General features: G+C 45.7%; 1 protein-coding gene across 1 annotated transcript in view; it reads right to left on the bottom strand.

The window, feature by feature from the left end:
- Window positions 1-23,775, bottom strand: part of LOC119394751 (neuronal acetylcholine receptor subunit alpha-10-like) — a 387,146-nt gene that overhangs the window by 143,408 nt on the left and 219,963 nt on the right. The window contains exon 3 of the mRNA XM_037662057.2: window positions 20,529-20,551. The gene's annotated coding sequence lies outside the window, so the exon portion shown is untranslated. The remainder of the gene's footprint in view (window positions 1-20,528; window positions 20,552-23,775) is intronic.

Raw genomic sequence — 23,775 nt, 5'->3', positions numbered from 1 at the left:
AGGAGGCAAAGCGGTTTTGGAAGAGGGTAACGGAAAGAGAAAAGAAGCGATCGTCGCGTTTCGATCATCAAACGCGTGTAACTCCGCTATTACGGCACCGTTTCGAAAATTCTCACGGCTACTTTTGTTTAAAACTCGAGCACAACTTCCTCAACTAATTCGACCGCTGGGTGGTTTAGGGGCCCTTTTAAAACATTACGTTCCGCTGAGCAGCGATGTTAGAGACCTCGACGAAATTTACCAGGATGTTCAGGTTTCCGACCTAACGCCAGCGACACTACTGTCTGAATGGGAAAGTCAACGAACTCTCGAGAAATGCTTGACGTCATGGACATAAGTAAGCGTTTTTTGAAGTACGCCGACAACCAGCTTTACAGAAGATCACACTGATCATGGCTCGGTATTTACCGAACAGATACAAACGCATGGTGAAGGATCCTTCCTCAGAAGTGGCGCGCACGATTTTTCGTGGTGCAGAAGGGGAATATTGAGTTTCCTAAACTGCCATTTTAAAGCTCCTAGCACAGAAAAAAAAAACAATAATGAGTTAAGTATTTATCTCGACATTTATCCCAATAGCTCCTACAGGCACTGTAACGAATTCGGTAGCCTAGACCACATGCTCTGCGTTGCCCCTCGTTACGGGGCACGGACCAATCCAATGAAGACAAGTGGCTATCCGCTATCAAGAGCCCCGACGTCGGGGCTCAACTATGGGCTGTCCAGAGGGCCACGATGCGGCGGTCGGGCTTGGCCTGACTGTCCCAATGTGGAGCGGCCCGCTGCAGGTTGAGTAGTGCACCTCAGGACTTACCATAACGTTTCGCATCCATCCATCCATCCATCCATCATATGTGCCGGACTGAAGCGGTGACAGTCGTGATCACCGCATGTTTTGAGCACAAATGTAGCATTTCTTCCCGGCTGATACGTGTGTACCTGTGCGAACTTAGACTGTGTTTTTTCCTTTCCTATCATAGATCCCTCGCCTGTGATAATGTCTGAGTGCCATAAGTTACATCATGCCTCTGTGCCTTCTTATTTGTACATGCCGTTAAAGTGATTTTTGTTACCCGCTGCAGTTGTACTCAACCGAACTGTTGCTACTAGTATGCAATAAACTTCCCTGTGTATGATCTCCCATGGTAGAGTAGAAATTACTCTAAATCATTAACATTTTTTCTAAGCTAACACAAGGATGGAGCACTTACGCAAATTCTCTCTTTGGAAACGTCGGCAGCTCTGGGCAGAGCTGACACTTTTTCTGAAGTTTTACCCTAGAATAGACCAATCCGCTAGCCAGGTAAGTAGCTACAGTGGCAATGAAGCGCCAATCTTAACTGACACCCTATCATTAGACATATAAAAAACTTCTTTTAAGGACAATCCAGGGAGGTTGGTATGACACTCGGTGCGTGCAATAACCAACAAAAGGCTCAACACTCATCTTCGCGTTGGGGTTATATGTGCCGTTGTTAACTAGCAATCTTAACGTGAATGCTTTCTTATATTCCATAATAATTTTTTCTGGTTTCATTGAAATTATTACGGCCTGGACGAGCGCCGCGGCATCCACTTATGACGATCGTTAAGCGACCGCTGTATCATCACGTTATTTATTTCACTTCAGAATGTTCATAGATAAATAAATAACTATAAATCAGTTAACGTTTCAGTGCCACTGTCCGCCCCGCTTGATAAGTGTGCTTGCGCGCGTACTTAATGAAGGACTCCGTTGAGTACCGTTAAGCGGTAATTACCAGTTAATGAGTATTCTTAGTGACTAGACAGATTGCATGTCACAAACAGAAACGGTCAAGCTTTACATCGCTTAATACTACGACTGCAACTTTGCATTAGTTAATGCAAGGTAGTGCGGTACAAATAAATTAATGCAGTGAATAAATAGACGGCCAGTTTTTTTGCACGTTCCCACTGCATAATTACTGCATAATTTTTCTTGTGTGTGCGCGAAAGAAGGAAGAGGAGATTAAATATATACATATTTTTTAATGTGGCCCTTGCTGAAGTTAACAAAACAGCACCTTGATGCAATTTCCAAGCCCGAACCACGTAAGCGAAATGGGCGAGTTAGTGACAGTCAATCTTAACCCATATATGCCCAAACTCAGAAAAACAAATATTTTCTTTTTTCACAAAAATGTACTTGTACTCTCAAAAGAAAGCACAAATTCTTTATTGACTGCCAGGTAAACGCAACACTGTTTTTCAAGCCGTCCTATACACATTGGACACTGGGCATTAGGGTGCTATGTGCGGGTGTGGTAAGCGTCGAAACATTTCATGTGCTCCCTGACATTGCACTTTTTCGTCTCCTTGACCTCTTTCGTGTAAAGCACGCGTTTGCCCGGAGAAAGCGGTCGGCACGTGGCAGCATGAAAAGCAAGCAATGTCTAGGCTTGCACACGCTGAGAATGAGGCCTGCTTGATGTGCTGTAGGTGGCGCTAGTCATCAGCTAAATAAATAGCGATGTTAGAGTGCATCAAAGAAGCGTTCTATATGTAGGACACTGGGCATATATGGGTCAATGCATGCAGCGGTGGTCCTGTCGAATCGTTTCTTATGTTTCTTGTCTCCGGGCGCTGCTTCACACGTTAACGTGGTCTGTCAATGAAGGAGCGGTTCTTCTTCTCTGTTCCGAATGGCAGAAGGTGACCGTAGCTTTGACTGCATCGCGTGGGGTCGCTGTGACGGAGTACGCGGATGCATCGAAAGCATTCTAGTTAAAGCAAAAAAAAACAACAAAAGAACACGACGGCGTTTTTCTGTTGAGGGAAATGACTGTCACGCTTCACCGGCGTCACTGTCTGGAAAAAAAGAAAAAAGTAAGAAAACAGTGCGCGTTCAAAGAAAGAGCTCTGTAGTACACAACCCATGTCGACGACCGTTTTCGGAAAACAATGGGATACGACTTTACACCCGCATTTCTGCGAGCACGCGCGAGTTTTCTTGGAAGACCCGCAAAAAGTGAAGTGCATTTGCGAACGACGATCCCGTACTTTCTCGCGTGTCGAATGAAAAATGCGTTATCGAAAGCATCATTCGGCAACGCTTTTTCAGCGGTGCCAAGCAGAAAGAGAGAGGGAAAGAGAGAGAGAGAGAAAGTGAGAGGGAGTGAGAGAGAGAGAGAGAGAAAGCATGTGTGTGAGAGTGAGAGATAGATAGACAGATAGATGGAGATGGAGAGAGAGAGAGAGGGACAGATAGAGAGAGGTAAAGAGAGAGAGTGTGAGAGTTAGAGAAAGAGAGATATGAATAGAGAGAAAGAGAGAGGGGGAGAGAGCCAGTGACGCCGTGTTTTCGCGTCTCTTTCTCTAGCTGGTGTGCCCGTACGTTCGCAACCCCTTTTATTTCGCCCGTTGCCTAAAGGCCACAGAAAGCATACGCCACCACGAATGCGTAAGGAAAGTGGGAGACTGGGGTGCTTTACGGCCCTCGATGATGGATGCTGGCACGAACGTGCAGACGCGGACCGGCACTTATCCCTCGATCGAACCCCATCAAAGCTGTGCACGACTGTGTGTGTGTGTGTTTTCCTCCTGCATGCGCGAACACAACGGAGTCTTTAGTGCCCCTGACACTCGCATTGTTCGCGATGGCGTTGAAGGTGGAAATGATGGTTACTACTGTTCGGAAGGAAATAAAACTCACGTATCTTTTCGCGACAGCGAACAAACGCTGTATTATCGCGGTGCGTTTATTAACAGTAGCATTGACGATGCCAAATATGATTAATGGCAGTGAGAAGAATAACAGCGTTAACAATAGCGGTGGTGGCGGCGTCGACGGCTGCGCAGCAGCTGCTACTTCTATTGCACTGCTGGTGTATATCGGTAACGGTGATTGCGGAAGACGGAGTTGGTCTATGTGACGAAGATTATGATGACGATAACGATAACCTCAATGTTTAAGATTTCCTTTTTCGTAAGCTAACGTCGATGTTTCCTCAGGAGAACGGTTTTAAAAGCGTCATGTGATTCGTCGTAGGTTAACTTGAAGGACTCGCCGCGCTTAGTTCTTTAGCGTCCTTGGCAATTTCACGTTCATTCCCACGAAGGCTCAGGTACTGTGCTCTTAAACGCAGAGCAACGGTTAAGGCATTGAGCTGCTGCGCTGGTAGTTTGAGATTGAATCTGACCATTGGCCACGCATTTTTTAAAGGCACTGTAGGCGAACGTCCGTCTTTGGAACGTCATCCAACAGAAAACTGGAGCTGTGCTGAACGAACAAAACTGCAATTGCAGTGTGCACGATAATTTGTACCATGTCCGCTCCCGGACTCTGCTCCTGATGATATAAATTCTAATATGTTTTCGACAAATAAATCGAATACCCGACGACCGAAGCTGTAGAAATATCCTTAATCTGTGAATACGACGAAGTCGTCTCCTGCCTTGTTGTGTTGAGGCTCCTTATGAATTTCGCGTGAGGATTTTAGTCACTGGAGAATACGTTTCGCCGGTGTAAAAAAAAGCCGGCAGATCCCACGCATTGTGGGAATCGATGTAATGCGAAGCAGCCAGCAAAGAGCTGCATACATCGTCTTGTATGTCATTGAGGAAAATGCGTGTCATGGTTTTCATGTTAACTCCTATTATTTATGTTCGTCACACAGTGACGTCGCGCAAGACCAATTCCGGGGTAGATCAAGCTAGCGAAACGGCCACCAGCGCGCCATGAGCGTGGCACGTAAGTCATGCTGCACATGACATGCGTGTCATGATTTTCATGATAACTCGTGTTATTTATGTTCGTCACACGGTCACGTCGCAAGATACCAATTTGGTGTATATCAATCTAGCGAAACGGCCGCCAGCGCCCATGAGCGTGGCACGTAAGTCATGCTGTACATGACATGCGTGTCATGATTTTCATGATAACTCGTGTTATTTATGTTCGTCACACGGTCACGTCGTAAGAGACCAATATTGGTGTATATCAAGCTAGCGAAACGGCCGCCAGCGCCCCGTGAGCGTGGCACGTAAGTCATGCTGTACATAACATGCGTGTCATGATTTTCATGATAACGCGTGTTATTTATGTTCGTCACACGGCCACGTCGCAAGATACCAATTTTGGTGAGTATCAATCTAGCGAAACGGCCGCCAGCGCCCCATGAGCGTGGCACGTAAGTCATGCTGTACATGACATGCGTGTCATGATTTTCATGATAATTCGTGGTATTTATGTTCCTCACACAGTCACGTCACAAGATACCAATTTCGGTGCATATCAATCTAGCGAAACGGCCGCCAGCGCCCCATGAGCGTGGCACGTAAGTTATGCTGTACATGACATCCGTGTCATGATTTTCATGATAACTCGTGTTATTTATGTTCTTCACACAGTCACGTCACAAGATACCAATTTCGGTGCATATCAATCTAGCGAAACGGCCGCCAGCGCCCCATGATCGTGGCACGTAAGTCATGCTGTACATGACATGCGTGTCATGATTTTCATGATAACTCGTGTTATTTATGTTCGTCACACGGTCACGTCGCAAGATACCAATTTCGGTGCATATCAATCTAGCGAAACGGCCGCCAGCGCCCCATGAGCGTGGCACGTAAGTCATGCTGTACATAACATGCGTGTCATGATTTTCATGATAACTCGTATTATTTATGTTCGTCACACGGTCACGTCGCAAGATACCAATTTTGGTGTATATAAAGCTAGCGAAACGGCCGCCAGCGCCCCATAAGCGTGGCACGTAAGTCATGCTGTACATGACATGCGTGTCATGATTTTCATGATAACTCGTGTTATGTTCTTCACACGGTCACGTCGCAAGATACCAATTTCGGTGCATATCAATCTAGCGAAACGGCCGCCAGCGCCCCATGAGCGTGGCACGTAAGTCATGCTGTACATGACATGCGTGTAATGATTTTCATTTGATAACTCGTGTTATTTATGTTCGTCACACGGTCACGTCGCAAGATACCAATTTCAGTGTATATAAAGCTAGCGAAACGGCCTCCAGCGCACCATGAGCGTGGCACGTAAGTCATGCTGTACATGACATGCGTGTCATGATTTTCATGTTAACTCGTGTTATTTATGTTCGTTACACAGTCACGTCGCGCAATACCAATTTCGGGGTAGATCAAGCTAGCGAAACGGCCGCCAGAGCCCATGAGCGCGGCACGTAAGTCATGCTGTACATGACATGCGTGTCATGATTTTCATGTTAACTCGTGTTATTTATGCTCGTCACACAGTCACGTCGCAAGATACCAATTTTGGTGTATATCAAGCTAGCGAAACGGCCGCCAGCGCACCATGAGCGTAGCATGTAAATCATGCTGTACATGACATTCGTGTCATGATTTTCATGTTATGACTTGTCATTATGTTCGTCATACAGTCATGTTACGCCATACCAATTTTGGTGCACATTCGATTAACCAAGCGACCAGGAGAGCACAAAGTCGTAGGCGGCTAGATAGATAGATAGATAGATAGATAGATAGATAGATAGATAGATAGATAGATAGATAGATAGATAGATAGATAGATAGATAGATAGATAGATACGGTCAAAGTCGCAGAAGTTCGCTAAGAAATGCTTCGCATTTAAAAAGCGAGAAAAGTGGATTGAAACAACTTCAGAAGAGTGAGGTGATTTATGAAACATTCGCTCATTGTTAGCCCCTCTACAGTGCCGTTGCTAGCTATGTGCGCAGCCGGCACCGTTGCTCCGCCACTCAGCGAACGCCAGGCAAAGCGCTAAAAAAAAAAAGACATGCGCCCCATAACTCAACATCATGCATAGCAAACGGATGACGTTATGCTTAATGAGCACGCGTTGGGGTGCGAGATTGTTTTACATAGCAAATAGTTGCGCGTTATGCATATCTGTGCGTCTTTATCTCCGACACATGATGCGTCAACAGTGCGGGGCCCTGTTAATATGTTTTGCAAATGAGCCTCGTGCGATATGCGTCAGACATGCTGCGAGTAAACTTGTTTTGCTGTCAGCACCGCTCGCGCTGTATTACACTGCAGGACGTTTAACGTGACGACCTTAATGGATACGATTGCGACGCAGCGTGTTCCACGGATATTTCTTCTACGCGCACTTCACACGATGAATTTCGTCGCCTCAGTTAAACGGAGTCATTGTAAGCTTAATTTGGAGTTCTTTGACCCTTGGCTGTAGTGCCTGCCATATCAAAACTGAAGGGGAATCCAGAAGCCGTTTTTTTTTTGTTTTTCGCGAGTGCTTGCCGCCATTGGCTAATCACCCTCGCTGACGATATGTCCAACGTCATTACATGAAATTTTCTATACGAACCAGTTCTATTACGTAAGTGCTTTCTTTTGCCAGTGCTGTGTCTGGTGTAATGTGATAAGCTGGTCGTCTTAGAGAGGCCGAGCCAGTGCGTTCTTTCGGCTTCCCCATTTTTTTCTTTTTGTTTTTTTTTTGCATTTGGCAGCGAAATGGGAAGTCACACAGAGGAAAATCATGCATATAGTAACTAACAGTTGGAAAAACATTTGATGCCAATGTTAATGGAAGGGGTTGTGAAAATGATGTATGACTGACGCGTTACCCACACGACAGTTACTTCACACCATGTTTATGATATTGCCACAGGACATAACCTGTGGCGATACAATGTTTCGTATGCTTTATGCGTTACAGCGATTCTAACTTGTGCATAAAATGTGAACACCAATTTACGTGCGGATAGTTTGGGAGACATTAGCATGAAGGCAGCGGTCGACGAATTTTCACCCAATGTTAAGAGTGATAGCAGCAAACACATGCAGAAAGGGAACCAGTGAAGGGAAGGACTAATGCACACACTATACGACATACACCTAAAATGCACACATAAACGCGTATTAATACTGCGTAGAGCATATAACTAAACTGCCACAGTAGCGTATACTCAATTATTTAAATTACTAGCTTCAAATAAATACCGGAATAAAATGAAGAGAAAATAGCAAACACATCTAAATTCACGCAATAAAACATTTTATTTTGAAAGTGCGACATGACTACGCCCACTCTCACTGCGGTAAGCCTATTGGTATTATACCACGCGACCTTGCGTTGGACTTTGTTGTAACAATGCAGGCGATACCTTCCATTCGTGGTTACAGAAGTTATCATCAGCAAGAAGTATGAGAAATGCAAACTACGTCATCGCCGATTTAGTTATTGCAGCAATGCGTAATGTACACAGATTAACGCACCGTTCCGGTAAAGTGCGAATTTAGCGTGGCCAGCCACAATATTCCCGAAATTTCCTCCCATAAAATTTTTCGAGGTATCACTAGGGTTTAGTCGTTTAGGCATTTATGTGTCAAGTTCGCTAAGCCTCGCCGGCTTAACTGCTTGAGCCGTTTGTCGACATGACGCAAGGCGTACCTGTTTTAATAAATTTAGTGGTGCCGTTCTCAGCGACGCCCTGTGTAATATTGATGCAGCCAGCTATTCGTGCAGCCTGGTGCAGCGACAAGCAATACCTGGGGCAAGACTCTGCTATTTTTATTTTCTAAGCTTTTATTTACAGTATATTCTATTCGATCGTTTCTATTTTTTTTTATCTTTTGCCTCTCTTATAAACTTCTCCGAATGAAGAAGGTGTCACAGCGTGTTACTCTTGCCGGCGCTCGTCTTCGTCTAACTCTCGCGCGTAGCTACTAAAAATAAGGCAGAAAGGAAATATAAATAGTGGCTCACAAGACTAAAGAAATCTGTCAATGATAGAAACAGTATCTCAAAAAATAAAGAGCGCCGAAACAGGGACACCTATACATTTTCAAGTCTTGCAAACTAATTTAATATCACCGCCACAGGACAGACGTAAAGAACAGAAAAAGCGGCTAGATAGATAGATAGATAGATAGATAGATAGATAGATAGATAGATAAGATAGATAGATAGATAGATAGATAGATAGATAGATAGATAGAAGAAGGACCACACTGGAAGGTATTGTTGTTGGTTACTGGCACTAGGATTCTGGCGTTGACTTATTTATTTTTTTACTTTTTTTCCATCCAGCTTTGAAGAGAAGCATTTCGGAGCAAATGGGGCAGACTGACTCCACACACGAAAATAGGAAGGAAGAAAAATCGTCAACGTGAGAAGTTTTCTTGCTGTCCAAGAAAAAATGCTTGTGGGCGAAATAGATACACGAAATCCTCCATGCGTTAAGAAAAGGACATATAAAAGGTGTAGTCCGCGCAGAATGTGCGACGCGTCTAACAGCCTGTTTGGACGTGTGGCCTCTGACTTGAAATTGACGCCTAGGTCCCCTGGGAAGACTCCGATCGAAGAGTTGAGGTGTGGGGCCCACAAAAGATGGCCTTAACACAGGTGGTGTGCGAAGCCATCGGTTGGAGGAATCGGTAATCCTAACGACGTTGCTACCGCGACGGACACTCTCCACCCATCGGTGACAGCTTGCCGCGCACGAAAGGGGACTGCCTCGCGGTTGTTGTTGCAAGCGAGGGCTCGACTGCTGACCGCACCATCGGGAATAACGATCACCGCCGCATGCAGCAATGCACCGGCCTGCCAGCTGTTTGTATATTCGCGTTGCCCGAGGCGTTGTTCCTCTGCCTAGCCGTGACCCCGTGGCATTCTAGTCGTACGTTCATCTCTTTGTGTTTTGTTGCTTTCGGCAGAGACAGCGCACGTTTGCATTGCATTGACGGTGAAACACGGTACAGAAAGAAACATGTTAGAGCTAACACACGTAAGCACGTGACCTGAGGGTTCTGCGTCTGCGGTGAACGGAGTTAACAGCAAGATCAAACGAGACTGTTTCACAATGCTCAGCGCTGTTTCTCTGTCTCCCGCGTTTGTTAACTCTCTCCTCTGTTGACTCACTGTTCTTTCTCCTGTTCCTTCCTCGTCTATTTTAGTGTTGTCAACCACGTTTTATTCTATGCTAAGCGTTCACATCTTTCTTTCGTGAAAGTCTGCCTGTTAAATATATAGATTGACTCTCAGGTGCCAATATCATTATCTGACTAAGACGAACGCCGTAACAAAAAAAAAAAAACAACAACTGAGGATTAGTCTTGACTACCCGTATTTTCTCAACACGCATCCGATGGGCGTTAATTTTTGAGCTCCGCCTTTGTAGGGATGCGGTCTTTGTGGCTGAGATCTAAGCCACCCTGCTCAACTACAGCTGTCGTTGCTAAATTTCGTGTCTCCCTTATGGAATACGAAAGTTGCCCGAGGCCCTATTTTTTGGACAATCACAGGGCGCGCATGCGCGTGAGAGCATAAAGCAGTCAAACTTACATTGCCAAATCGAAAACTCATTTTGTTATTTCAGTCGTTTATATATAGACGAAGTGATCATGTCAGGCTATGGAAGGTAGGTAAGCGAGGGGCTTTTTAAGCAGGTGCACGGCACTACACTCACCTTGGCTCTCAGTTACGTACAACCTTTTGCAGATGTGATTAGCACTTTAAGTGCTGTGATTGCGATATACACGCTAAACACGCGCGTATGTTAAAAAAAACAAGAATGGGGGATGGTTGGAAGGGTTGCCTGTACAATCCTAGACGTTTCAGTATTGTGTCATTACATCGTAACCCGGAGACCTCGGCACCACCATGAACCTTTAAGTGCTGCCTGGCCCGCGGCAGCGCTTGCGACAGACGTCAGCGGCGTGCGTTCACTAGCTCGACTGCATTACACGCGAAACGCGAAAAAGCATTAAGAATAAGACACACCACCTTGTGAATATCGCTTCAAACAGTCTACCGGCAAGCACTCAGTATTTCTTACAATATAACGGCGAGCGCCAGGCTTGTTAACTGTGCTCGGTAAGGATATTTTGAAACCAATAATGAAAATAAAGGGAAACCACCGAGAGGAATCGTTTAGACTTAAATGTTCCATGCTGCGGCTACGCTCTACCAGGATCCTAGGTTTACGAAATGCGGCTTTGCCTTAACGGGAATTGTGAAAGGTCAGCACTGTCCTTAAAAGTAATGCTTATCTACCGCAATATTGTCTTGGTAGATATGTGGAACGTTGGGAAGACACGACCCTTTTATTGACCGCATGTCCACTCACTTATCCACTATATTCACTCGTGTAATATAAGTAAATGTAAATGATGAGAAATCCTTGAATAGGGACTGTCTCTGGAGGCAGCGGTTCACAGAGATGACTTGTATTCGTATTGACGCGCGTAGCTGCAAGCGTCAAAAAAAAAAAAGCAATGGGAACAAAAGAACAGCAAATAACTAGTTCTGTCACTGAACATAACGTACAGATACATTGAAATCCGGCTTCTCATTTCTAGAGAAAGCGTTGAGACTGGCGCTATGGTCGTGCAGTATGCTACTCACAAACAGTAGCGAGAGTCGATCAAGTTTTCGTGATGATGCTTTCATGGTGACATTCAGGCCACACGTCAGACACTTCTCTGTGGCCTATTGCTAACACTACGACGCTGTACGCTGCTCTTTACGCCTACGCCAAAGACTAGGCCAAAAACTGCTCCAGTGCGAATGCGTCGACAAGACGTGTTCTGTCGTTACGGAAAGGCAATTTCAGTCTTGACGGAGACGACACATCTGGCTGTCCCGAGGCGATGACGTGTTACTTGAGGAAACAGTACAAGGGAGCCAAGTAGAAGAGGAGGGAAGAGGGGAGGCGGCATCCCTTCTCGACCAGCGATTTCGAGGCGACGTATGATGCGCGCTAACACCGGCGCATGAATGAACAAAGAACGAATGATGCAGCGTGGGCGGCGGAGCAAAAAGGGCATCGTCAGGCGTGGCCCAATATCGAATCGTAGCTCCACCGCAACTGCCGAAGCCTTATTGAAAGGAGCCGCGAGGGGTACGCACGGCGGGCCAGCGGGGTCACTCGCATCCCTCATTCTGCGGAGATGAACCGTCCTGGTGCTGCCATATCTCCTCCTCCTCCTCCTCCTTTTTCTTCCTTCTCTACCTTGCGGAAGGAACTCTCTCTCACTCTCTCTCCCGAAGGTGGCTTGGTACCATACGAGACATGTAGGCTCAGCCGTTCCAAAGAAGGACGCTTGAAGTTTCGAGGTGGCAGAGGCACGAAACAAGAAAAAAAAAAAAGACCAGAAAAAAGGAACGGAAGAGAAAGAACGGGTGAGAAGTCGTGGACGAAAGGGGGGGGCGGGCGCGACCGGACCTCCGGCAAGAAAGAGCGGCACAAGCATATAACGTCCAGAAAAACAGCAGGAGCAGCATCGCGGGTGAAGAGAACGAGCGCCGCCACCGGACGCGCGAGTGGCGACGATGGCGTCGTCGGAACGGCGGATTCATTCTTCTTGTACCATGACAACGGGTTTTCAGCTGCACAGCGCGAGACGACAGCTGCCGTTGCTTGCCCCCAACGCTGGCTGCTGTAGCTATACGACGACGACAAATCGACGCCCGTCGTCGCCTCCTCTTCGCCGCCCACGTCTTTCCTCCGCACGGCGGGGCGGCGCTCGATTTTTCGCCATATTCTGACGGCTATTTTTTTTCTCCTCCTTTGTCCTCCTTGTTTCTTTCGTCACTTTTTTGTTCGCTCTCTAGCTCGACATAAAACATTCACCTCTGCACAGCGCGGCCAGTGTTGCACGCCGCTTCTTGTCATTCGCTGTATTTATATTTTTTTTTATTGATCTCATCTCCATCGTCCTCAAGAATTTGCTCTCTCGGCCTTCGGTCCTCCATCAAACACGCCGCCTCCGCTCTTATCAGCCACGACTCCGCCTCCCTCCTTAACCCCCCGTACCCTGTCTCCTTCCGCTTGCAGTTTGCCATCCAAACGCACGCGTCCCCCTACGCGGTGTGCGGCAGGGGCATTCGTCGTGTTTCGTTTTTTGTACTTGACGATATTGCGTACAACTTGCTCCAATTGCTTACCTATGGCGCTATTCTGTCCTTCCGCTTCATGTGCATTGCTGAGAATGAAAAGTGGTCCATGCACTGCCACACACGCCGCACGAGAGAGAGGGTAGTGAGAAGATTAACAGAGAGTGATGTAGAAGTGCAGGTATCTATCTATCTATCTATCTATCTATCTATCTATCTATCTATCTATCTATCTATCTATCTATCTATCTATCTATCTATCTATCTATCTATCTATCTATATATCTATCTATCTATCTATCTATCTATCTATCTATCTATCTATCTATCTATCTATCTATCTATCTATCTATCTATCTATCTATCTGTCTATCTATCTATCTATCTATCTATCTATCTATCTATCTATCTATCTATCTATCTATCTATCTATCTATCTATCTATCTATCTATCTATCTATCTATCTATCTATCTATCTATCTATCTATCTATCTATCTATCTATCTATCTATCTATCTATCTATCTATCTATCTGTCTGTCTGTCTGTCTGTCTGTCTGTCTGTCTGTCTGTCTGTCTGTCTGTCTGTCTGTCTGTCTGTCTGTCTGTCTGTCTGTCTGATCTCAACCGCACTTATCTGCGCGGACCCCATGCCGGATCAAGGGATCGGATCGCTAGACGACGCAATGCTTGCTTCCTCTTTCTTTTTTTTTTCTCTCTCCGTTTCGGTTAATTCTGGCGTTGATGTTCTCTCTGCCTCTTGTTCTTTCGACATTTCTTTCTCTCCCTTTCTCATTCTTTCTGTGCTAAGCTTTACTCTCCCCTCCTCCTCACGCTCACTTCTCTTTCCCACCCCCTTGCTACACTATACTTTACAAGACTATGTTATGCTCTGCAAGCGTGCTTGGATAGCCGAATGGTTAGGACGCTCGACTTCAGGTCGAGGTTACGAGAGTTCAAATCCCGTCTCGTGAAGAATTTTTTTCGGCAAGAATTTTTCTCTTTATATATTTCTTTCCACCCCTCTGTTTGGTTCTCTCTGTACTCGTTCTCAGTGTTATTACAGGCCATGCCGTAGCGCTGAGCAGTGGGTGTTGCCCGAATTCTGTGGCACATAACCGTTCATGATGATGGTAGTTTTTGTGCACGGTCACACACTCCGCACACTTTTCACCAAGCTAGAAGAGCTTCGCTGTTAAATTTCTTCTAGACGAACTTATGATAGAATAAAAGCAGGACACCGACCATGAAATAAAATGCGGAAAAATTCCCGACCAGACGGGTTTCCGTCAAAACCTCGACTTCATAGACGAACTTATGTATGCTGGTCAGCGGCAAATAAGCCATAAATTTGTTTTGAGGTTAGTGTCACAATCAGGGCTGGGCAAAGATACTTTGCAATTGTATCGCGATACGATACAAGATACTCAGGCAAGAAGTATTTGAAATACAGATACAAGATACTGCAACGCTGATTGTATCCGATACGATACATTCCAATTGTATCTTAAGATACTTCGATACATTCGCAAATTTGTTATTATATATCTAGATAATGTAGCACTAAACGCCTATGCACAAAAATATTCGCTTGAAAATTTATTCACTGCCATTATTTGGTTTAATTTGAATGAAATGTCTGTTAATATCTCAAAAGCTTTTGTATTTCTTGCTCAAGGCATATTAGTTTTATTCCGAAACAACTTATTGGCGTTGCTTTAGCTGATTGCGATTTTTTGCTTGTCGCTTTTGTAATTGGTGACAGTCGCTGCTCTGCTTGCCGACGAGCTTGCGGTTTGCCATCTAATCACAAGAACTTCAATAAGAAGCAACCTCACGATGGTGCCAATAGCACTGGGGAATTCTACCTTGCCTGTAAACATATTACGGTCTTCGCAATACCGAATCTCCGGGCAGGTATACAGTAGTAGGAACACTGTTAGCGACATTCTTTGAAACGCATTGTGTTTACGTAGAGGATATAAAACTGCAATGACTTTTACATTCTTCTTATCTGCTGGCGTAAAGCGTTCGTTAGCGACGTACTCAGTAATGCGCAATGTTTTTAACAATTTTTTAATTTTTTTTTCTACAAGAGAACATGTGCAGCCCAGAAACGTCTCAGACGCATTGTACAGTTGCACAAAGCGCCGCAGGACACTGCCGCTATTCCCACTATATTGACACATTTATATCTCCAAGTACCTGGTGATCAGTAACAGTAAAAATATTTAGGAAGCTTAAAAAAAGGAAAACAAATATATCAACAACGCGTTGCTTCGGGCTAGTTGGTAATTCATAATTACAAGTTTTATAGCGCCTTGTGTAGAAGTTCCGCGCTATAAAACTTGTAAATATATCAAGCTCAGTAAAATAGAAAAGCGGTTCCGTATCAAACACAGTGAATAAGCATAGAAACCGATACAGGCGGCACCCCCAAGAGCTAATAATAATTGTTGCGTTTTAGGTCCCAAAATCACGGTATGATTATGAGAGACGCCGTAGTGGAGGGCTCCGGAAATTTTGACAACCTGGGGTCTTAAAGCCTAACACCGGCCTTTAGCATTTTGCCTCCATCGAAATGCGGCCGCCGCGACTTTCGGGACAGCAGTTAACGCCACAACCACTAGACCCCCGCGGCGGGTAACCCCTAATAGCTGTGGCAGTTAAGCATTTAAGGTAAGACCACAGAAAATTCAGTGCCTATGGAAAATAGCGCAAAACCACTCATTGGGACGCTCATGAGAAGAACGGATCATTTTGTGGAACAGTGTCTCCCCACTCCCTTTGCCAACATCCGTAAGATGGCTCCTAATAATTTACGTTATTATAATGCAAACTCAATTTCGCTATTTTATTACGTAGTAAGCAGAATTTTTGTTGATGTATACTCCAGGCACGCGCAGATTATTATATATATTTGTCCTCAACATCGCCTTGACATAACAGTAAACTCAACCTCCCCGCCTTTCTTTTATTCTTATTCTCTCTCAATTGGAATATATGTACACAAACAGTAGCAGAAATGACGCAGACAGTTAAAAGTAGTAATAAAGCAGAGAGCTTACCTTGGCAGTACCTTAAAGACATATTGCAGTGAGCAGACGGGAAAAAAACAATACAGACACATAGGTAACGTATGGGATGGAAAAGGACGGCTTAGAAAGAGCTTGTGCTAACAATCAAAGTATGATTTTAAGAACTCATTGAATAAAAGAAAAAGAGAGGTACGCCGATATAGCTTCTGTTAGCTGAATGTTTGTTCTGTTAGATGCAGAATGGGCACCGGTGGTTCTATAGATGTTAGAATCTTGTTTGCATATAAGTCAATCTCATTGCATATAAGACAAAATTACATCCACGAGCTTCTTCAAGTCGCCGATGTGTGAAATCCACGAGACGCAATTCAACCCCATTCTTGCATTCTTTAGACTTCGTAACGAAGGACACCGCAAGAGAATCTTCGATACTGACACTACAGAGGTACCAGAATTTGTGCGAAACACGCCGCACGCATTGGAGTGCGTCGCATAGGGCAGTCACTGGGAGCCAAGTGTCATGTCACTGACCCAACTAAAAAGAAAAAAAAAAACGAGAAAACGAAAGGTCTGTTGGGCGTAGACGTTCACGCGCTGGTCTGTCGAGACGACGCGAGCGCTACCAAGTGATTCTGCTCCATCAATAGGGACGCTCAGAGCTCATCGTCTTCCCTCGCTTGAAAACTCTGGCGGAAAGATAAAATGGTGTCACTGCCTTTAGTTTAATTGTGGCGGCTTAGTGGCAACAGTATCAGATTGGGAAGCAGAGTTCAGTCACCGTTTATTGTTTCGCACGGTGGAATTGCGATCGCAGTATCTTGTATCTTAAGATACACGATACATTCTTCAATGTATCGGAAATACAGATACTGATACACGTTTTGCGAGACGTATCGCGATACAGATACAAGATACACAAAGAGTATCTAAGATAGTATCTAAGATACATGTATCTTCGATACTGCCCAGCACTGGTCACAATCATTGACCAGCAACTATATATTTGGGAAATGAGCAAGCAACCGTCTATATTTTCACCGAAGATTTTAAAAGCGGCGTCTAATGAGGCAGATCGCCGCTGTACTCTGCATGAGTAAGATTTTTCCGCAATCTTACTACCTGTTGCTGGTACGCAAGGCGCTTCCCATCAAAGCGCTCGTGAAAGCAGCTGAAATAAAACGAGGCGTGCTCCCAAAGACAATTTCGCGCACACTGAACGTATGGGTGACATAAGCGTGCGCAAAAGAGCAAAGCTTCTTAACCTTACCTAGGACTTACTGAAACGAGATGGAGAGAAAAAGAAAAGGAGAAAAACGACGAGTCAGTTCATGCATGCGCAAGTACCGTAATGCGTCCAGGTATACTTTCGCATGCAAACACATCAGGCAGGGTGGACCGGGGGTTGCATAAAACATCGACCTCGCGCACATTGGAGAGATAAAAACAAATGCCTTCACACGGTTGGAAGTTGCAGCAGTGCCTTGAAAATTTTCGCGCGAGAAGATCAACTGCTGGCGCGTAAAACAATACAAAAGCGGCAGAGAGGAACAAAACAAAAGCTGCGGACAGGAACAAAAAAGATTGCGAGGTAGAGAGAGAAAGTAAGCGTCACGAACCGACCCGGTGATTTTTGTCCGCGGGCGGTCTACCTTGGGAGGCCAGTTTTCCTTCATCCTTTTGCCGCTCAAAAGCGAGGATTTCTCAGCTTGGTCTTTCCTTGGGTCGAGGGGCCCCCACTGGAGACCCCAAGCGGCGGCGGCGGCGGCAGCGGCGAATTTGGTAGGCACGCGTAATCAGCTTATCTTTGCAGTACGCACGGCTGAATCGGGAGCTCGTTTGCTCGTCCAATCGTCTAGCAAGATACGACGCCTCGCGCCGCGGACACGGACTCCCCCGCGGGCACAAACTTCACGGGGGACCTTCCATCCGGAAGCTGATTTCGTTCGGCGCTCTTCCTCCTTTCCCGCTATCTCCCTTTCTCTTTTCTTTTCGCCAGCCGAAAAAAAAAACAGCAACCTCGCGCTCTGAGTTAGGAAGGAAGATACATCGGTTCGGGGACGTCAACGTACCGCAGAAACTCGTGTAAGAGTCGCATCAACAACTAAGCAGCCCTAAGTTATAGACTATAGAATTAAAAAAACAGGTCTGTCCTTCGATATAACGTCAGATCGACACCTTGTAAAGGACCACTAAAGTAAGGAACTTCAGCTCAATTGTTTCGTTTTCTTTAGTGTGATGATGAGATAAAAAGAGCGATCGCAAACCAGGATGTTGTCGACGTCTCTGAAGAGGGCATCGATAAAAGCCTTTCAAAGTCACATGGATAATACTGAACGTCATGAAATGTACGGAGCACGTTGCCGACCTCAAACCTGAAAAGCGTTAGCGTTGACGATATGGTTGAACTACACAGGCACCGCCAGCTACGCCTAGTGTATGTGTTTAAAGAAATAAACAGGTAGGGGGCCCGCCCCTGTGTAAGGTTACCTCGTCGAGATTGCCGAAGAAAAGGAAAAGGTGAGGTGCCGCTCTAAGACGAATTTATACGGTATGTAGCGGATAGAGGCGGGCATCCGAGGGGAATTGCTGAATAAAAAAAGAAAAAGAAAAAAAAAAACGGTTGAAGGATGTTCCCGCGCGAGGCTCGAATTTCGCTAGAATCACATTTACGCTTTGCAAGAAGTCCGGGATCACTTCCCTTCTAGGTGGCTCTATGTGTAGCATTTTGATATAGATTTTTTTTTGTTCGTTCGTTCCTTTAGCTCAGTGTGCGTTGCCCTCGCATTTAGTTCGGAAGGTGAGCCTACTACGACTCTGTGACACGCGGGAAGAGATCGAGTCGCCATCTCTGAAATGCGACGGCATTTTTGGGCAGGAGAATTTGCTGCGCCTGCGTCTTCGCGCGTGTTTTGCGCGCGATTCGGTGTTTATTACGCTCCCAGTTGCCGATCGGTCGCTGCGAAGAGCTCGGAGTGACGTCTGAAAGTGAGTGGCTTCAGTCGAAAAGTTAAGACAGGAAGAAATTGCCTGCGCGCGTAGGAAAATCCGTTACGCATTCATCTCTGGGCGACAAGTGGAAAACGGCAAAAGAAGGAGAAATGTTCGAATAGCTACATTTTTATCTATCCCAGCGTCCGGAACGAACTGCTGTTTCTCCCGTGTTATATGACACGGAAAAAAAGAGTAGTTCGTTCTGGGCGCTAGAATTTTAGAGAATGCAAGGGGAAAATACGAGAGGAGGCAGGAAGCATTGGGCGTTGAATTCAAAGGAAATGTTCAGCAAACGGAGAACCTTTACTATAATTAAATTGTTAGATTTTACGTGCGAACGCATTGAAGTAGCGGGGGAGGGGGGCTTGGAATCGAATATAATTTTCGTCACCTGGGGCTATCTGACGTGTGCACCTAAATATGAGTGCATGGGCATTGTTTAAATTTTCCTCTATCTAAATCCGGCCACCATGGGTGGGATTCGAACCCACACACTCTTGCTTAGCAGCGCAACGTCATATCCGCTAAGCTAACGTAGCGGGAGGTATTAAAAGCAATGATGCCCCGTATGATCTCCTACGCATCATTTCCTAGCAAGGGCTGATTTCTAGCCTTGTTGGTACGACATATTCTGCGCCTGCGTGTGTTGTCCTTCCTCTTGTCCCGTCTTCATAAGTCTGTGCTAAACTCTTAGGATACATCATTTACTGGTCACTTCATATGGTCGTCTTGAAGAGGAACGGGCCCCTTGAGCTGTCGCCCTTCTCTTGTTTAATGCGTTGTTAAAGTGCTACCTGAAATCATCAAAGATCTACTTTTGTTCCAATCACGGCCATTTGATGTTTATCGTAATCAAGCGAGCAATGCATGACATGGCTTCGACCGCGCAGTTGACAATACTCGCTGATTGCTTCAAATAAGATATCCAACACCCCTATCCCTTGCAAGTAAGCTTTTGCATTTTCTTTTTGTTCTGTCAGACGAGTTTGAGTTAACTTAAAAGTGTACGGCATTTAATTAAGAATTACAAAAATATTTACGGGCCCCTCGACTTTAACATTGAAGGTTAAACATACGGAGTTGGGGCTAGTTAAGCGTCCGGATTAAGCATAACCTTTACGGTGCCCTCGACTTAACCGCTGAAGGTTAAAACTACGGGCTTAGTGTTAGTTGAGCGCGAACGCGTTCACTAGTTTCAGCAGAAAAGAGCAGGGTCAACGTTATGCCGGAACCCATCGCAAAACATAAGCCTCTTAGTTCTGTACCCCGTAAATATCCATTAACGTTACTTCGTAGCGAGCAATATTTCTCACAAATTGCTGCGTTGAGTATTCTGGCACATAAAATACTTCACCACCGACTAACTTTACGAATCAACGTATGAATGAATGGTGGCGGCGGCACCTTTGTCCTTTATCTCCGTGTTGTTTTAGGTTTAGTTTCCTATCGTTGCGTTAGAGGCGTTAGCTCCGTCGCAGTTTGTAAATAGAAATGAGTTTGACGGGAGTTCAGAGGGTGCTAGAAAAGAAGGAATACAACGAAAGGAACAGGAAAGAAAGGTTGGAAATGAAAGAAAGCCTCTTTAAATAGAATAAAATGCAAATTTATGCGAACGCAGTTTTCGAAAGGTCGAAAGAATTACCTTGTTCGCCGGCACTCATCAGGCTGCAAGAAAGGAAGAGAAAATTCGTGAGAACGGAATTTTTTTTCCTGTTCAAGCGATAAAACCACCTAAACTTTCAAAAACCTAGAAACACAAAAACGATAACAGCAGGCAGACGGCACGCATGGCCACGGTGAATGCAAGAAAGAGTTTCCCTCGCGTCACGGACTCTTGTTAATTAGATTTCGATGAAGGTTCCTTTGTCCGCTTAATTAGGAAAACGGCTCCGTACCGGAGCTGCGCATTTCGATTTGCGGCAAGGTAAGGCGAGAAAAGAAAAGAAGAGTTGCGGAGTACAGAAAGGTCGAACGGGGCCGATGTCCTTGCTCACACTCACAGCAGGGCTCAGTTCTAAGACAGCCGCCTCAATTTATGCTAAGCGGCCAGACACCTTGCGCAGCCCGGTACAAGGGTCTTCTGCTGTGTGTTTGTGTGTTGGGAACTGAGTCTTTAGATGTGTTTCTTTGGCGTGTACCTCTTAAGAGGATTACAGGAAGAAGCGTTTACGAGCTGGAAAAAAGAAAAGACACTGGAACTCTTGTTTGGTTCTGCAATAAGGTGCGAGCGCCTGTCGGTCGGGCAAAACCTGTGCGCGGTCGCGAATTGAATTCGGCACTGCCCTTTATCCCACTCTTTCCTCTCTATACCCCGACGCACAATTTATTCAGACACCTGAACACGCTTACGCGAGCTCCTTCTGCAGTGAATTTCGCAGTCCTTTTCTTTAGGCGTCTCGAGAAGATAAGTCTCTCTCGTTATCCCGAGGTGCGAGTCGGTCCCAAAACTGCTCGCTTGCATTAAGAACAGTCCACTTTGCAAAACGAACCTGTTGTACGGAGTGAGTACAAACGTTGGAGCATCGATTAGATACTCAACGCTCCTATAGGTACGACCCGTTTGCCCTTTCTAAAATTGAGGTAATTGCATCTCTTGGGGGGGGGGGGGGGTTCAGTGAATTGTTGTTGCGGATGGAAATGGTGATAAGGTTCGCAGTGCCACCGTGGCGCTCTCTCGTTATGTACGCGCATGCACCACCCGCCCTCGAATACCTTGAATGTCTCTAGAGAAGGACAGTGCGTTTGGCTGCCAAAGCGACGCAGCTCCAAGTGGACGCACCGACAGCCTCCGTTCAGTCGCCTCTGTCGGAACCCTGATAGCTTTCCGCTGCTTCCGGTGGCAGCACAAGCGTAGCGCTCGAGCGCGTTAGCGTTCGTCCTAAGCATATGGGTGTATACTGCATACTGTACTATGGTACATGCACTCGGTCAATAAACGTCGACGTGTGCTCGTGAACAGCCGCCCGAAGCCATCAGACAATACAACCAAGAAAAACGCAGGGGAAATCGTGTAATAAAGATGCAAACCGTCAAAATACAACTCGCAGTGAAGTCGAGGAAATAGTTTTAAAGTGTAATAAAAGCGAATTGTGAAAACGCGACTGAAACTGAAAAAAAAGAAGACAGAGAAAAAAAATTCGGCGTGTCCCACACGGGGATCTGTTTCATGCGAAGCAGTTAGCGTGTACTTCTATGCTGTATTTTATGGCTTTGAGCCATTCGTTACGAGGTGGATCGACGTGTTTTTGTAAGTGTAGCAGTTGTGTGTACATCGTGGGCTTACCAGGCACGTCGACAACACTGGCGTTTAAAGGGTAACTTATGGTGTCTGGAGGAGATGGTTTGACGACGTACGCGGCAGGATTTTCACGTTATTCATGTCATGAACAGACAGTCATATCTAACCCTCCCATGCCATTTTTGGTCTATACCAAGTTAAGGAGGCGATCATGAGAGCACCCAGACATAGGCGGCAAGATAGATAGATAGATAGATAGATAGATAGATAGATAGATAGATAGATAGATAGATAGATAGACAGACAGACAGACAGACAGACAGACAGACAGACAGACAGACAGATAGATAGATAGATAGATAGATAGATAGATAGATAGATAGATAGATAGATAGATAGATAGATAGATAGATAGATAGATAGATAGATAGATAGATAGATAGATAGATAGATAGATAGATAGATAGATAGATAGATAGATAGAAACGCGCAAAGTGCCAAAGGTTCGCTAAGAAATGCTTCGCATTTGAAACGGAAGGATACGAAGATTAAGAAGAAGCGAGCTTTAAAAATTCGGAAGATCCCACGTACCGTGGGAATCGTTGTTATGTAAAGCATGCGCGGGATGGTGACTGTGGCGTAATTTTTCACATTGAGCGAAACGTTCCGGAATGACGCTAGAGAAATGTTGAAGTGGTATACGCACACTCATATGTTCAAGAGTCGCATATGTATTATGTAACCAGTTGTTTACAGTTGCGTTACGATGCCAACAGCAACATGGGTGTTACCAACACCAGACGAGGTAAGCTGATATGTAGTGCTTATATTCTTCAATACTGGATAGCGCGAATCCGAACAAGACAAAGAAGGAACACAGATGGGCAGAACAGGCGTTACTCGCAACTAAACTTCACTCAGGAAAGTTTCCCTAGAGATATACACAGACGAGTGGTACGCGCAGGCGCACTGCACGTACGTTACAGTCACAGTTGCAGTTGTTACAGTTGTGCTTATACTTGTCCGTTATGACGGAGAACGCACGCACGCACGCACGCACCCACGCACGCACGCACGCACGCACGCACGCACGAACCCGCGTGCATGTGTGGAAGGGGTTCTTGACAGTTCTTGAACAAGGTCATCATCACCGTGATCATTGAGCCCCAGCAGCTGGATCTGACTTGTTATTCGGATCCGTTCGTGATCGTGAATACGAGGGGTCTAAGTGCCGTGAAGTGCGAGGTATAGTGCAGCTGGTGGAAATCCTGGATGCCTCATACGATGAAATGATCTATGATGCCTCCTGTCCTGGACGTGGCAGCGAGGTCTTTTGATGTCCTGTCCACATCCAAGCCGTCTTCGCCGCAGGGACCAGGGGTTGTTGGGTCTTGATAAATCAATGTTGAAGTCACCGGTAATGATGAGAGACCTGGTTCTCTCGGCATATTTATTGTAGGAAGCACTGATCCCGGTTGTTGCGTAATCCACGTGGTCCACGTTGCGGATCACGTGGAGGAGTGGACGGTAGTTGAGCGTCTTCCAGGGCTGTTCTGTCTTCTGCTTCTTCACTTTCCTTGCGTCCGCCGCGGTGGTGTAGCGGATACGGTGCTCGGCTGCTGAACCGAAGGTCGCGGGTTCGATCCCGGCC

The sequence above is a fragment of the Rhipicephalus sanguineus genome, chromosome 5, assembly GCF_013339695.2.
Source record: "Rhipicephalus sanguineus isolate Rsan-2018 chromosome 5, BIME_Rsan_1.4, whole genome shotgun sequence".
NCBI classification, from domain to species: domain Eukaryota; kingdom Metazoa; phylum Arthropoda; class Arachnida; order Ixodida; family Ixodidae; genus Rhipicephalus; species Rhipicephalus sanguineus.
The sequence above is the reverse complement of the archived record's forward strand: the minus strand, read 5'-3'. Positions and strand labels throughout refer to the sequence as shown.